Below are 13,349 nucleotides of genomic sequence, written 5' to 3'. Positions count from 1 at the left end.
ATGTCGAATTACTCGACTTATCGTCCCACCTCGAACAACAAACTTGATTTGGAGTTGGTGTTGTATATGTGAATACAATAATCTTTCGCTACATCAGTCCTTTTTCTTGATGCAGTCACTGTTCGATTGCTTCTTCATGGAGCCTCTCGATAAAATTTGTCGTGATCATCATCAACATTTTGACTCCTTCCAGTTTATCAAACGAATTCATGATGATTAGTGCCATCCTCGTCCCTTGGTAATTTGAGTTACCATCGACAACATCCTTACCTTCCTTTCATCACAAACTGTTCATGTTATGGATGCAACTCGCTATCCAGCTTGTATTATGTTCTACCTTGTAGTAATACTATCTTTTCTGTCAAGGATGTTGTGAGGATTGCTCCACCTCTTAAGTATTCTTGGTATAGTGATACTTCTCACCATCACCATTCTTTCTTGGTCCCCATGTTCATTCTAACCGGATACCAACAAGTGAACGGTGCTTCTTGGATTCTGTACTTCTAGCAACCTTATTGCTTTGAAGTTAATGGTCGGCAATTTGTCCTTAGACTATTGGTTATTGAATCACCATTATAACATTGCTCATACTACCTAAGCCCATTCCCGGGTGCACCTTTCAACCAATGTTTAATTGTGTATGTTTTCCTCGAGCATGCATATTTATATCATTTGATTTGACAAGTGTGTCTCCTGGTTCACATATTTGTGGAAATCCATATTTTTGGAAATCTCAATGAATTGTCGCTAAATCCATCAGCCATCTCCTCACCCTCCTCCTTGGTTTAATGATGAACTCTTGTTTTAGTACTCGCTTCCATAGTTCATTTCCCTGAGAACCTTACAATGTCATGTCGACAATTTGTGTTGCACCTTTCTTCTCAGGCATCCTGAGTCTGAGGTATCCTGACACCAATTGGATCTGAATCTCGGTCAGATATGGTGGTTGGAACATATTTCCAGGAGTTATGACGTTGGTCTTTATATGACCTGGTAAGATGATGCCATGCCTAGCACACCTGGCCGGAGGACCCATTGTTATAGATTCCTTTCCAGCAAGGTTAGCCATTCTTCCTTGAGGAAATTTTAAGACTTATTCTATAAGTTATGGATCCATTGTGTATCCAAAGTCTGACCTTTGCTTGAAGACCATGACAATGCTATCTCGAAGCATGTCGTGGTACTTCGATTTTTTCAATAAGAGCATTTGAAGCACAATGCTAAATTTTCTTCGTCCATTATCCAGACACCGTTGTATGGGTAATGTCATGAAATTCCTCTCCCCTTACCTAAACGGTTTTCTACTTTCTATCTTGTCATGGATATCATGCTCTACTTGTCCTTGGGAAGGATATACCCCTGAAATATGTGTTTAAACACATTTTCCTTTCCGTTGTTCTGTTTAATCTATTGATCACTTTTTCCTTTCCATTGTTTTGTTTAACCTTTCTTGTGATCTATATGATCTAAGCAGTAATATTCTTCTGCTTATGTAAACACCTTGGTGTACAATTGTGTCAGTAAGACCCCGTTGCTTTTGTTGATGTCATTCCGGTAACCACTGATGGACAAGGACTTTGCCTATTGGTCCGCCTCGTTCAACGAGCAGGAAAATGGTTCTCTTCGTCCCTTGCCCTTGGTACCAACGATGTTGCCAACATAACTAATCTGTTATTCCCCGACATGCCTTACTATCATGACCGTGCAAGATGTCAACCCCCTTCCTTCTTTTAACCCAGATGGTGGGCCCATAACCCACAGTTCGATATGATCGGAACCTGACTCTCCTGTACACCCCCTGTTCCCAAGGTTGTTCCTCGCGCGTGGCCTCGTATTTAATTCACAAGTCACCTTCCGAGAGATCCCCAATTCTGGTATCAGACACAATACCTATTCCCGTTGCTTGGAACCCCTTTCACGCCCTATTTCAGGCATCAAACGATTGCCTGCCCGCTCGAAACTTCCCATGATACCTCCTTACTTTGCTCTCGATATTTTCTTAAGTTTCTATTTGGGAGTTACTTTCCTCCACCTTCCCCGATGTTATCGACCAGATAATCAACCTTGCGGAGGTCCGTTCCACCAGAATACCCATCCTTTATTCTTTCGTAAGTACGATGGAGTTCCCAAAGAAAGGATGCCGACCTCATCACGATGACCTGAAGCAGAGAAGTGAAGACATCAACGTAATGGATTGACCTCTTCGAGAAGAGCAACCAATACCGAGAAGATTCATTAGAATTTCGTAACCAGATCTTTTCCCCTTACTCCACCTCTTAAAATCTCGGGACGAGATTTCTAATAGTTGCGGAGAACTGTGACGCCTGGATAATTAAGATATAGTGAACCTCTGTTAATGATGCCATGTCACCTTGGTTACTATTGGCAATCTCATGTTAGTTCAAAATGATTCAAATTCAAATTTGAATTAAAGGCAAACAATATAGTCAAAAAAAATTAAAGGCAAACAACCAAAGTTTTCAAATATTAAAACTAAAATGTTCGGGTTGTGCCAGATATTGCATAGGTAATTATGGTGGAGAAAACATCTTTTTATAAAATAGTTAAATGCACTAAGTTAATTAAAGCAGCAGTAAAACTAATATTCAAACACCTTTTAAATAATAAACAAATATAAACTAATTGTTTAGGCTGCCAAGTTATTTGTGGCAGTGTCATAAGAAATAGTACTTATTTAGGGGCTACGTTTATAATTTATAAAACTAAGGTAAAATAAAAACAATAAATAAATAAAAAGAAAAAGATAAAACAAAATTACAACAACAACAACAACAACAAAGCCTTTAGTCCCAAACAAGTTGGGGTAGGCTAGAGGTGAAACCCATAAGATCTCGCAACCAACTCATGGCTCTGGCACATGGATAGCAAGCTTCCACGCACCCCTGTCCATAGCTAGCTCTTTGTCGATACTCCAATCCTTCAAGTCTTTCTTAACGGACTCCTCCCATGTCAAAATCGGTCGACCCCGCCCTCTCTTGACATTCTCCGCACGCTTTAGCCGTCCGCTATGCACTGGAGCTTCTGGAGGCCTGCGCTGAATATGCCCAAACCATCTCAAACGAGGTTGGACAAGCTTCTCCTCAATTGATGCTACCCCAACTCTATCTCGTATATCATCATTCCGGACTCGATCCTTCCTCGTGTGGCCACACATCCACCTCAACATACGCATCTCCGCCACACCTAACTGTTGAACATGTCGCCTTTTAGTCGGCCAACACTCCGCGCCATACAACATTGCGGGTCGAACCGCCGTCCTGTAGAACTTGCCTTTTAGCTTTTGTGGCACTCTCTTGTCACAGAGAATGCCAGAAGCTTGGCGCCACTTCATCCATCCAGCTTTGATTCGATGGTTCACATCTTCATCAATACCCCCATCCTCCTGCAACATTGACCCCAAATACCGAAAGGTGTCCTTCCGAGGTACCACCTGGCCATCAAGGCTAACCTCCTCCTCCTCACAGCTAGTAGTACTGAAACCGCACATCATGTACTCGGTTTTAGTTCTACTAAGCCTAAACCCTTTCGATTCCAAGGTTTGTCTCCATAACTCTAACTTCCTATTTACCCCCGTCCGACTATCGTCAACTAGCACCACATCATCCGCAAAGAGCATACACCATGGGATATCTCCTTGTATACCCCTTGTGACCTCATCCATCACCAAAGCAAAAAGATAAGGGCTCAAAGCTGACCCCTGATGCAGTCCTATCTTAATCGGGAAGTCATCAGTGTCGACATCACTTGTTCGAACACTTGTCACAACATTATTGTACATGTCCTTGATGAGGGTAATGTAATTTGCTGGGACTTTGTGTTTCTCCAAGGCCCACCACATGACATTCCGCGGTATCTTATCATAGGCCTTCTCCAAGTCAATGAACACCATATGCAAGTCCTTCTTATGCTCCCTATATCTCTCCATAAGTTGTCGTACCAAGAAAATGGCTTCCATGGTCGACCTCCCAGGCATCAAACCAAACTAATTTTTGGTCACGCTTGTCATTCTTCTTAAGCGGTGCTCAACGACTCTCTCCCATAGCTTCATTGTATGGCTCATCAGCTTAATTCCACGGTAATTAGTACAACTCTGAACATTCCCCTTGTTCTTGAAGATTGGTACTAATATACTCCGTCTCCATTCTTCTGGCATCCTGTTTGCCCAAAAAATGAGGTTGAAAAGCTTGGTTAGCCATACTATCGCTATGTCCCCGAGACCTTTCCACACCTCAATGGGGATACAATCAGGGCCCATCGCCTTGCCTCCTTTCATCCTTTTTAAAGCCTCCTTCACCTCAGACTCCTGGATGCGCCGCACAAAACACATGCTGGTCTCATCAAAGGAGTCATTCAGTTCAATGGTAGAACTCTCATTCTCCCCATTGAACAGCTTGTCGAAGTACTCCCGCCATCTATGCTTAATCTCTTCGTCCTTCACCAAGAGTTGGCCTGCTACGTCCTTGATGCATTTGACTTGGCCAATATCCCTCGTCTTCCTCTCCCGAATCTTAGCCATCTTATAGATGTCCCTTTCACCTTCCTTAGTGCCTAACCGTTGGTAGAGGTCCTCATATGCCCGACCCCTTGCTTCACCAACAGCTCGCTTTGCGGCCTTCTTCGCCAGAAAAGATAAAACAAAATTAATTAAATAAAAAATTAAAGGACCCCCTAGCCAACTGGGCCAAATGACCCAGCCGGCCAGCACAACTGGCCCCAATCGGCCCACCCCGCACTCTCCTTAACCAACCCCCCCCCCCCCCCCCGCGACGGAAACCCTATGCCCCACTTCTCCCCCTACGACCCCGCTCCTCCCAAATCGGGGGGCAATGGCGCCCCTCACCGCATGCCCGACGCCGTGCCTCGCTGGACCACCGTCGCCGGAGCCACCTCGCCAGACTGCCTCCTCGCCTCCTCATCCCTTCCTCACCGGACAACGTTGACGCACGCCGCCCCGCCGCTGCACCACCGCCTCGACCTCGCCGTTGTCCCTGTCCTCCTCCTCGAGCTCGCTGCCATTTCCCTACACCGTCCGTGAGCACCTCCCTCTCTCCCCGTCCCCGTCGCCCGTTCCGGCCACATCGCCGCCCTGCGCTCGCTGCCGCCCCGGGGCTGCGACCACCACCCCGCTCACGCCCTGCGCAACCCACGGGCGCCCTGCCCGACGCTTCCTGGCCTCGCCCGCGTGCGAAGCCGCGCCTCCCCCGCTCGCGTCTACCTTGGCCTCGCCCTGGCCGCCCCTGTCCCACCGCACGCGCGTGCCACTGCCCGCGACTCGCCTCGCTCACTCTGCCACCGCGCGCCCTCGCGAGCTCATGTCACGCCTGCCTCCGGCCCCGGCATGGCCGCCGCCCTACCAGCCACTCGACCCCGCCTCGATGCCGCCCTGGATCACCGGCCGCCGTGGCCATCGGCTCCCGCAGCGCCCAACCGGGTGCGCCCCCGTGGCCAGCGCCCAACCAGGTGCGCCCCGTGGCCAGCGCCCATTCGGGCAACACCTGCTAACGCCCCGCCCCGCTAGGCCTATGGGCCTATGTTAAACGGGCCCCGCACCCCAGAACATTAATAAAAAATATAATTAATAATTAAATTAATTAATTAATAATTAAATTAATTAATTAATTAACTTAACCTAATTAATCAGTTAATTAAACTAATTAACTTGGTTAATTAGTTAACTCTCAATGACAGTGGGACCCACATGTCAGTTTGACTAAGTCAACTGACTGGTTGACTGCTGACATCACCCTAACATCATGCTGACATCATAATGCATTTTTCTAATTAATTTAATTCTGTTAATTCTAAAAATAAATTAAAACTTTGAAAATTAATATTAAATAATCCGTAACTTGGATGAAAGTATTTTGTACATGAAAGTTGCTCAGAACGGCGAGACGAATCCGAATACGCAGTCCGTTCGTCCGCCACACGTCCCTAGCATAGCGAACATGCAACAATCCACCTTTGGTCCGTTTGTCCAAAAACGCGAAACACCGGGAATACTTCCTCGGATGTTTTTCCCCTTCGCCGGTATCACATATCCCCGGGATAGCTCACCCCTGGCACCGTGTATTGCCTTGTTATATTTTGTGATGTTTTGTTTGCTCTGTATTTATTGTTCCTTCCCCCTCTTCTTCTCTGGTAGACCCCGAGACCGGCGCTGATGCCACTGAGTACGACTACATCACCGACGACCCTTCTTCTTACGCAACAGAGCTCCCAGGCAAGAAAAAAACCCTTTGATCAACCAGATATCATCCACTCTCTTCTCCCCTTTTCTTGCATTAGGTTTGCTATTGTTGTTGATTCGATAGCACCTATTCTGTTGCATAGCCTGTCATTGTTGCTATAATTGTTGATACCTTTACATGCTATCCTAATGCTTAGTATGGGATGCTAGTACTTCATCAGTGGCCCTACATTCTTATCCGTCTGCCATGCTATACTAATAGGCCATGATCACTTCAGGAGGTGATCATGAATATATACCATATACTACTATACTGCTACATCACTTGTGATACTGTTCGGATGTGGGGGCTGAAGGGACATGTGGTTCAACCCAGGTAGTGGTGGGCCTGGGTTCCCGACGGCCCCCGAGTGTTCCTTTGTGGTAGAGTGACAGGGCAGGTTGTGACCACCTAGGAGACAGGTGGGCCTGGTCCTAGTCGGCATCCGCGGATACTTCAAATAACACTCTTAACAAGATCTGGATATTTGATCTGAGTCTGGCCACTGGCCTATACGCACTAACTAACTATGCAGAAACAGTTATGGGCACTCGACGTCGTGGTATCAGCCGAAGCCATCTTGACATCAGTGACTGAGCGGCGCGCGCTGGGTTGGACTGCGTAGCGCAAGTTCCTTTGTAATGGAGGTTGCTAGGTATGCTCACCTACCGCGTACGCAATGTCCAGGTGTGCAACGGGCGATGGGCCCAGACCCCTGCGCGCTTAGGATTTAGACTGGGGTGCTGACCTCTCTGTTGTGCTTAGGTAGGGCTGTGATGTGTTGATCTTTCGAGGTCGGGCACGACCCAGGAAAGTGTGTCCGGCCAGAGGGATCGAGCGTGTTGGGTAATGTGGTGCACCCCTGCAGGGAAGTTTATCTATTCGAATAGCCATGTCCCTCGGTGAAAGGACGACCCGAAGTTGCATTCCGACCTTATGACAACTAGAACTGAATACTTAATAAACACACCCTTTCAAGTACTAGATACAACCCGGTGATCGCTCTCTCATAGGGCGACGATGAGAGGATCACGGGTAGGATTATGCTATACATTGTTACTTGGTGAACTTACCAGCTACTCTCTTCTACATGCTTCAAGATGGAGGCTGCCAGAAGCGTAGTCTTTGACAGGACTAGCTATCCCCCTCTTATTCTAGCATGCTGCAGTTTAGTACACAAATACTACCTTTTCATTGATACCAATGCATATGTAGTGTAGATCCTTGCTTGCGAGTACTTTGGATGAGTACTCGCGGTTACTTTGCTACTTCTTTTCCCCCCTTTCCCGGTCATCGCGGTAATATGGAGTCCAGGAGCCAGAGGATCCCGAAGATGATTCTATGTGGAGTTCGACTTTGAGGAGTTATTAGAAGGTCCCAGGCAGGAGGCCTCTCCCTCATCTAAAATTGCAATGATGATTACCGATTTAGTTATCGACCACCTAGGGACAAATAACTTTCTTGTGTGACAAAAGCATTTTACTAAACAACTAGCTTTTATTATCTCACAAAGTACTCCTAGTTTTATTCTTGCAAAGTAGTTCTAGCATAATTCCTACAAATTAGTTTCATACTTGTTTTAGGTAAAGCAAACGTCAAGTGTGCGTAGAGTTGTATCGGTGGTCGATAGAAATTGAGGGAATATTTGTTGTACCTTTGGCTCCTTGTTGGGTTCGACACTCTTATTTATCGAAAAAGGCTACAAACAATCCCCTATACTTGTGGGTTATCATTTTCCCAGACACCACTGCTCTTCTTCTAGCTAGACATGTTTCTGATCACTTTCCCTATGTCATTAAAGTGGGTGCTTCAATTCCACAAGCTAGATTGTTCAGATTCAAAAATTATTGGTTACATCACCCCTCTTTCAAAGAAGTGGTCTTAGATGCTTGGAATATTCCTCTAGGTGATTTGGATGCTGTGAAAAGCATTACTGCCAAGTTTAAAAATCTTAGAAGTGCTCTAAAGCTATGGGCCAGAAGCTTATCATGTCTCAAAACACAGATTGCAACTATTAATAAAGTGATCTTCCTCTCTTGTATATTTTTGAGGAATTTAGAGACATGGGAGAATTTAAATGGAATTGTAGGCTGATTCTCAAAGAGTATTTACTTATTCTGCTTAAAAACCAAAAGATCTATTGGAAGCAAAGAGGGAAAATTAAAGGGGTAAAATTTGGTGATGAGAATACTAAGTTCTTTCATACCAAGGCATCTATAAATCACAAGCACAATCATATTGCCATTCTAAAAAATGAGGATCAAGTGGAGATTTCTGATCATCTTGGAAAGGCAACAATATTATGGGAAGCTTTCAAGAAAAGAATGGGCATATATGAAAAAAGCACTATGCACCTTGACCTCAATTCTTTATATGATTTCACATTGATGCTTTTGTTTTTGAAATTCTGGAACAACCTTTTTCAGAAGATGAGGTCAATGAGGTAATCAAAGAACTGCCTAGTGAGAAATCCCCAGGACCTGGTCGGTTTAACAATGAATTCCTTAAGGGATGCTCGGATATCATAAGAGTTGATGTGATAAGATTGATTCATGATTTCTAGGAAGGTCAAATTTCTATGGAGAGCATTAATTCCTCCTACATCACCCTCATTCCTAAAGGACCAACTCCCATGAGTGCAAATGATTTTAGACCTATTTCACTTCTCAATTGTTGCCTCAAGATTATTGCCAAGCTCCTGGCAAACATACTTCACAAGGTGATCTATATAAATCAGTATGGGTTTATGAAAGAAAGACTATCCATGACTGTTTGGGCTGGGCTTTTGAGTATCTTCATCAATGCCATAAATCAAACAAAGGAAGTGGTGGTAGTAAAACTGGACTTTGGAAAGGCTTTTGATATTATTGAACAACAAGCAATTTTGGACATTCTCAAAGCTAAAGGTTTCGGGGATAGATCGATTGGATGGATAAAAATGCTCTTCACTTTTGCAGCTTCTGTTGTTATGTTGAATGGAGTACTACGGAAAAAATTATTGCATAAGAGGAGTGAGTCAAGGAGATTCTTTATCTCCTTTACCATTTGTCTTGGCTGCTGATCTACTATAAACTATATTGAATAGAGCCAGGAACCTGGGACTTCTAACTTCCCCTCTACAAGTGAATTCGTGCCCTGACTTTCCAGTTGTGCATATGCAAATGATACTTTCGTTCTCCTGCAGGTTGATGCTAAACAATTACATTATCTTAAGGCTCTCCTCAATACTTTTGCTGATGCCACCAGGCTTAGAGTCAACTACTCCAAACCAAATCTCATTCCCATCAATGTATCAGAAGATAAAATTGAGATCTTGACAAACAATTTGAATTGCAAGAAAGGTGCATTCCCATTGAGCTGTCTTGGTATGCCTTTGGGCGTCCAGAAGCCAACTGTTGAGCAGTGTCTCCCTTTAGTCAATAAGGTGTCCGACAAGCTGGTGGGTCTGTCTACTTTCATGACTCTTGCTGGGAGGCTGCTTTTGGTTAAATCTATGCTCAGCTCTCTGATTATTTAATTTATGGGGTGCCTTGATGTGCGAGTAAGACATTGTCTCTGAAGAGGCCCTGATCCGGAGGATCACAGACCTGCCTTAGTAGCTTGGTCCACTGTTTGCAGACCAAAAATCATGGTGGCCTAGGAGTCATGAATATTTTTGTGCAGAATCAAGCTCTGCTTCTGAAAAACCTACACAAATTCTACAATAGAGTAGATAATCCATGAGTCAACCTAATCTGGGAATCATATTATGCTAATGGAAGACGGCCTGGAACTAGATGGGAAGGATCCTTTTGGTGGAAAGCTAATCTGACACTGGTAGATAAATTCAAAACATTGGCAAGGTGGAATTTAGGAGATTAGAAAAGTGTTTCTTTTTCTGGTTTGATCATTGGCACACAACATGTCTTAATCAACTGTTTCCCCGTTTGTCCTCCTTTCTTAAGGACCAAACTATCACTGTGAATAGAGTTTTACAATATGAATATCTGGAGGACCTATTCCACCTGCTACTTACATCACAAGCTTTGGAGGAATTTGAAGCTATGGAAGATATTTGTGACATTTTATAAAGATCAGAATTTAGGGAAGATACTGATACTTGGAGTTACATTTGGGGAAATGAAAAAAAAATCGGTGGCCAAAGCATACAGACTTTTAATTGGAGTAAAAATGGTACCCCAACAGTTCCAATGGATATGGAACTCTTCTTGCCAACCAAAACACAAAGTGTTCTTCTAGAGATTATTGCATGACAGACTTAATACAAGAAATCTGCTAAGAAGAAAATATTTTCACTTGGATGATTACAATTGTGCTACACTCAATTGCCAGCGGGAGGAAACTTTGCATCACCTTTGGACTTGCCCATTTTCTTCACAGTGCTGGGATCTCATCTCCCCTCATAGAAAGAGGAATCTCTTTATAATGGAAGCATTTGCAGATTTGAAGCAGAATCTACCGGTGGCATTCTTCATGACGATTATAATATTGGCATCATGGGCCATTTGGATCACAAGGTACAATCTCATATTCCAAAACATTAAGCCAACTATTATCAGATGGAGAGATACTTGCGGGGAAGAGCTTCAAATATTCAGGCACAGAACTAAACAGAGGTGTGCTAGAGAATACAGCAGTTGGCTAGATTCACTACAGTTGTAATTTTGTCTTTTTCCTTCTTCTTTGTTATTCTTCTTCTGTTTTATTCTTTTCTCTTTTCTTTTTTTTTCTTCTTCTTTTGGCTTAGCTCAAGCCTTGTAACTTTTGGTTAATTAATAAAAATTGTCGTGGAGAGGTTGCCATACAGTGTACAGTAAAAAAAACTGAGAGTTGTTTCCCTGTGGGGTTAGAGAAACATTGAAGGGAGTAATAAGAACAAAGAAAAAACAAAACAAAGGCTTTCGCTGAGTACAACACTTGGACAATAAGAAATAAAAACAAAGTACAAAAGTAAAAAAAGGATTCTGGTGAGTACACCACTGGGAAAATAAAAACTAAAAATCAAAGAAAATGAAAGTGTAAAAAATTTAAAAGGCTTTCCCGAGTGCACCACTCGGGAAAGTGTAGATAAAAAATAAAACAAGAGAAAAAATAGTAAACTAATAAAATACTTTTGACAAATACCTCACTAGATAAAAAATGCAAACAAAGAAAATAAAATGGCAAAATAACAGGAAAAAATGTCACACTCACTCAGCAAAGTTTTTTTTTACAAAAAGTACAAAGAGAAGAAAATAAAACAGTAAAATAATAATAAGACATTTTCCTAGTACTTACTCCGCTCGGCAAATAGAAAGAATAATAAAACAAAAAAAAGAAAGAAAGTAAAAGAGCACTATCATCCCAAAATCTTTGCCGAGGACCAAACTGATCAAACACCATGACAACGTCAACGCTCCCTCAGCTGCGGCCACTTGGGACACGTGTCCAGCCATTTGCGGAGTTTTAGGTTTTTGCATAGTGTTGCACTCAGCAATGCTCTTTTTGCCGAGTTCTTTGTCTTTGCTATGTTTTTTCCAATAAAAAAGTGTGGTATAGTAAAATAGCGCCGGCCTATTAGCAATGCAACATCATGCTAGAGCGTGCTATTAGCGAGACATTGTACACTACATTATTTAGCGAGCCATTTCTCAGCACACAATAGCATTGCTATTAGTGATGCTATAGTGTGTTATTTTTTCCGATGGTTTTTGCCTATGTACTCAGCTTTTTTCATCTTTACTAAGTGCCCGATAAAATGAACTTGACAAAGAAGCTCTATGATTTGTGTCGGTCCAAAGACAACGTGATAGTGATGTGTTTTCACTAAGTTGACTAAGCCACGAACTCCATCATCACCGCCACTCCACACACAGTCGTACATACTTGGTGGCCAGCTGCAACTCCTACCTCTCGTCACCTATAAATACATGCCCAGGCTGCTCACATTCACCTCATCGCATATTTGCACACACTAGACAAACCCATTCAGTTCCTCTTACACAAAGAATTTCGTACAGATATACACTCACATTAGACTCTTCGGACTTAGCTCGATCCATTTTATTGACATGGCTTCCTCGCGTGCCATTATGATACTTTCCTTGTTTGTGTTGGCATTGCCGCACTCTGTTGTGCAGGCTAGGATGATGCCAAATGATCAACCACAGATGCTCGCCGACAATACGATCGGTTCACCTCCATACTCGTCATCTCCAGATTTGCTTCAAGTGTTCATGGCGCCACCACCGCCAATGCCTGTTACGTTTGCCGGCAGCATCGAGATCACCGGTGCCAAGCGTAGGCGTGCTAGCCAGGCCGTTCAGGGGTCCGTTCCGAGCCCCGGCGTCGGCCATCACTAGCTCGTCGATCCTCTAATCAAGTGAATATATTTTCTCTACGTTTCACACATATCGATCTATATGAATGGTGCATATGCCGTCCAACATATTGGCTAGCTAGCTGTAGCCACAAAGATTAGCTACTTAGGTTAAACAAAACATATACATGTAACCATGAAAAGCGCATCATGCTCTTCAATCGTACTTCCTTGATTTGTATCTTTTTTTTTCTGTTCGAGAATATGTCATGAAAGGCATACCAGTTACATATATATGTAACAAAACATATATACTCCCTCCGTCCGAAAATACTTGTCATCAAAATGGATAAAAAGAGATGTATCTGGAACTAAAATACGTCTAGATATATCCCCTTTTGTCGATTTTGATGACAAATATTTCCGGACGAAGGAAGTACTATCATGAATAAATGAATATTTATATTCAATTCTCAACCTGGTTGCTGTCAGTTTGGATTGTTTGATCACTTCTATTTTTTTTTTCTTGAGGCACCTTTCATTGCAATTTTTGTTGGTAGCTTACCAAGCTGACCACTTGGTTTTTCTTGAGGTACCTTGAGTTATTATTAATTGTGATGTATCCAGCTGACTGGATTACATCAAGACTTATCTGGCGCGAAGAAACATATCATAATTTAGGACTTTAGCAGGTTACAAACTAAACATGTGTCTACACAAAAAAAAAAAGCTGAATATGCATCGACCTTGCTCAATTGCTGTCTTGGAATTACGATAACTTGTTTCGTGCATTTCTCTTG

The sequence above is a fragment of the Triticum aestivum genome, chromosome 1B (assembly GCF_018294505.1).
Source record: "Triticum aestivum cultivar Chinese Spring chromosome 1B, IWGSC CS RefSeq v2.1, whole genome shotgun sequence".
Lineage (NCBI taxonomy): Eukaryota > Viridiplantae > Streptophyta > Magnoliopsida > Poales > Poaceae > Triticum > Triticum aestivum.
The sequence above is the reverse complement of the archived record's forward strand: the minus strand, read 5'-3'. Positions refer to the sequence as shown.